Raw genomic sequence first — 4,592 nt, 5'->3', positions numbered from 1 at the left:
AATGGAAATATGAACTGGATGTTCTGGTTGGTTCTGCCTTCAGCCCAGTCCAGAGTGAACTTCTGTGTTAAGACTGTTTTTCCGATGCCAGCCACGCCCATCGTCATCACGGTTCTGATCCGACCCCTTCCTCCAGGTGGATTGAAGATGTCTTCTGGTCTGATTGTTGTTCCTTCTCTGTTTTGTTCCCAGGATGCTGCTTCAATCCTTCTGACCTCATGTTGATCATTGACCTCTCTAGCCTTTCCCTTTGTGATATAGAGCTCTGTGTAGATCTCATCCAGAAAGGTTTTCTCTCCAGCTTTAGCAATGCCTTCATAGACACATTCAAACTTCTCCTTCAGAGACACTTTAAGGTCACGTTGACATTTACTAACAACCTCTGAATGAAGAGACAAAGACAGAGGAGACATTTTAGAATAATACAAAGAATAAAAACTATTTCTGAGATTCTCTGTGGGTTCTTTGTATTTCTATGGCAAAAACACTCTTTTTTAAAATCTATTTGTCAAAGCAAGGAAGTAAATTCTGTGTCTAACATCATGCAGTGTTTGCAGCTGTTATAATAAAAGCTGCACTAGAGATAAATCCCGATGCTTAACCATACAAAAGAAGATCCAGATGTATGAAACCATGTGTACACGTCTCTGAGCCGGGGCCTACCCAAGCAGTATTAGATGTTGGGGCCTCTATTTCTCAGATCATTCACACCTAATATTAAACCATTGTAGCTCTGCTAATGCTGTTTACAGTGTTCTATCTGAAGGCATCATGTAGTGTTATTAAAAGTAACACAATAATTATAGTAGGATTCAGTTTGTTTACAATTAAAGTGTCAAAGTTTAAAATTTTTTGTTAAAAAAAAAGACAAAAAATAAAATAAAATAGCTTTGATAAATAACAATCGCCATTAAATCCTAGCTGCCAAATGGCTTCCATCCTCTGACGCACAAGTTCGCAGATCCAAAGCGCCAAAACGACCCTGTTTAAACATCGCAGGTGAAACCACAACACAAAATATGCAGAATTGATAAAGAGAACTGAGGAAGAAGAGTACAGGTGTGGCTAAGGTCTCTGTGCTTCAAGCAGGTACAGAGTGAGATTATGTTGAGGTCTCATGAATTTCTGGGTTACATCAGACTGAATCCTAAAGCATGTGTCCCTAAAAACCTGAGACCTGGGTCAGTTTATGATAAACATACTCTGATCACTGCTGAATCAACATCTCCACCAAGTGTTTGAACTCTGAAGTTCAGGGGAGATCAACTGTTTAAAAGGGATATGAGGTTCTGTCTGAGACTGACCTTGAGTTGACCTTTGACCTTCAGTCAGCTGCACCTGGGACTGAGCTTGAGCTGACCTTTGACCTTCAGTCTGCTGCACCTGGGACTGACCTTGAGCTGATGTTTGCCCTTCCGTCAGCTGTTCTATCTTTTTCACTAGGTCATTCCTACTCATCTTCTTAAGAATTTCTTTCATGACCAATGCAGCTTCACTGAGCAGGTACTTCTGCACCATCAGGTCAACAACGTCCAGCCTTTTATCCGTCTCCAACTCGCAGGTTTTGATGGGCTTTATGTCTTTCCATTTCACATTCTTCAGGTGCCATTTGAAGTCATAAAATTCGTTGGCAGTCAACTCCTTCATGATGTCGCCAAGGTTCTCCTCAGAACACATCTCGATCTACAGCTGAAATCAGAGGAAAACCATGAGTCAGGACGACATTTCTTGGTTTCATTCAGTGCTTACAAAAAGATTTGCCTTAATAAGATCCCATCTCTATGGAGAAAGACAAACTCCATTAAGTCTTGGAGCTCTACAGTCTCCTTAAAAACCCAGTCTAGTTGTTTAGGAACCAAACTGAGTATCTATACTGACTCCTCTAATGGATTATTGCACCAAAAAATGGTAACAATAGTTCAAGAAGGAAAACACCCATGGCGCTGCTAAGCTCCAAACATAAACCATCTTCCTTCATGGGGTCAGTTTCACGAAGCAGGTTTACTGAAAACTCTAGTTTTCTAATCCTGAATAGGGGAAACTCTGAGTTTTCCGTTTCCCAAAGAGAGTTTAGTCACCTCTGTTTCAGTTGCCATAGTAACATTCTCCGCAGAGCTAACATGGTCGGTAGCAGGTTTTATTCAGTAAACTCAGTGTCCTCTGTCTCCAGTCTCCTTACAGCCAATCACATTGTTTTATATCCTGATTTAGTCAGATTTCTGTTGTAGAAAATCATTCACTAGGTCTGTTAGACACATTAAGGTTTTAAAAGCAAATATTGCATGTCCTTTTGACCAGGATCTTATCAAAGGATGATCACCATTTTTTTCACAGATAATTAAATATTTATTGGGAGAGGATTCTACAACTCACTGACAGGATGTGAGATTTTAATTGTCTTTGGTTTGTTTAATATGAGCGAGATGCGGATCTATTTATTTTCATTTATTTATTTATTTTTGCAGTACACAAATAACTACTGAAATAATTTTCAGATTACACATAAATATTTAATAAATTCTACAAGGGGAAAAACAAACTACCTTAGAGTTAGGATTAATTTGGTGATAACAACCTAATGAGCTTACTGGCACAATCTAAAGCCATTCAATGGGAATGATAACCACTAATAACGACCATTTGCTCGGATGGTAACATGCAAAGCAGCTGCAAACAGCCACTCAGTATTTACTGTGCAATAGAAGACAGAATCAAACTTAGAAAACATGAAATGATGAAAAGATTCTATATATTAGAAGAAAAAAAATCACTTACCTAAAGCCAAGTGATTTCACCTAAACAGATACATTGATCCACTACCATTCAAGAAAAAAACCCGTAATGTTACGGGGGTAACAACACTCTGCCGTTTTGATATGTATTCCTGATATCTGAAAAAAAAAATGCTTGTCAAAATCACCATTTCAAACTAAATTATATTCTTCACATCTAGACTTAAAAAATTATTTATTTCAGATCTCCATATTACTATCGTTAGTGGTCAGCATTTGTGTTACTCTGACTATGAAGAAATTTATTTCAGATATCATAAATACTACTTATTCAGTCAGGCAGATAAATGTAAAAACACCCACTTAAAATATGCAAACATTTCTAGGTATATAAAACTTAATTCTTACAGGTGTCATTTTTTTTCTGAAATTCAGTTTCTGCTGCAAAAATGAAATTTAGAAGATATATAATTACAATTAGGGAGTGCTTTTGATTAGGAGGAATCTTATTTTAGTGATCTACAATGGAATAACAGAAAGGATAGTGTTTTAATAAATGTAAAAACTGCCTGCCATAACCCAGTTCATATAAACATACGCATTAATTCGAGCAACAATCTTCTCCTTCCAACTTCCTCTCCTTTGCAGCTGTAGTTCTGTTTCTCTGTCTTTTAGACACATTCTAAATTTTTTTATTTCTTCATTAAAACCTTTAGTTTCAGTGGGGTGAAATAGGCACTTCCTGTTGTTGTCATGGTGACTCGTCGAATCGGTGCTCCACTTATAATGGCTTTTCATACTTGTTACACTCGCTCAACTCTGGGTGGACCTACTTTGAGTTGATTAAACTAATTCATAGCAGCCACAGTGAAGCTGAAAACTCAAAGTTCCCAAAATAAGGCTCGATCAATTTAGAGTTGCAAATTTGAATCTGAGTTTGATAAACCTGTTTTGTCCCCTGGTTATGATATTACAATGTTTTCAAAACAAGGTCTTCATGTGAATGATTTCATCTCATTCCTTGTTAGGTATTGATTTTTTTTACTTCAGGAGTTTTGGTGTTTTGCTCTTGTTAGGACTGGACGATATAAACCAAAAACAATAATCTTGATATTTTGCAGCTGAATCAAGATGCACAATATTGATCTTAATTTCTTTCTTTTCATAAGTTAAAAATAAAGCATATACTTCTGAGTCAATGCTTTGTCACATGTGGACACACCTATTAAACAGTTGAAATGGCTCATAAATGATCTTGTGGCAAATATTAAATAATGATGTTCATCAAAATACAACATAACAAGATAAAAAAAATACATTAATGACCTTTGGAAATGTTACAATGCTCCCACTGGAACTGAAAATCCTGTCAGAATGTGAGCTGGCAGCAGGCACATCAAGATATTTATTGGCCAGGAGGCTCAGTGGATAGGAAACTTCATGTTCCTTCCATCATTTCAGAGTCTCGTCTTTTACACAAACTGAGAACTGGGGCCTAAAAAGTTAATTTTCTACCTCTGAGACTCCAACTCAGAGACAACTTTTTTCTTAGTGAAAGTGGAGCTGGTAGTTGTGTTGTGCTGGAATAAGCTGGCCAATATTTAATTTTTCAGCAGATGCTCCCACTTTTGCTTCTTCTTGGTCTGAAGATTAATGCACAGCTGAGGGAGGTCTGTACGTCTGTGATGGCTGCAACTACAGCCACCCAAATGTGGTAACATTAAATCACAACACACACTAAGTCAGCAAGTCTCATTTCATTTATATTGGGATTTCTTTACATTTAGGATTTAATTTACAGAATTTTTGTAAGACATAACACTGTATTCTAGAATAAGTGCGCACATTTTAGTTTACACT

The sequence above is a fragment of the Cyprinodon variegatus genome, unplaced genomic scaffold (genome assembly GCF_000732505.1).
Source record: "Cyprinodon variegatus isolate N-32 unplaced genomic scaffold, C_variegatus-1.0 Scaffold2630, whole genome shotgun sequence".
In the NCBI taxonomy this organism is placed as follows: Eukaryota; Metazoa; Chordata; class Actinopteri; order Cyprinodontiformes; family Cyprinodontidae; genus Cyprinodon; species Cyprinodon variegatus.
The sequence above is the reverse complement of the archived record's forward strand: the minus strand, read 5'-3'. Positions refer to the sequence as shown.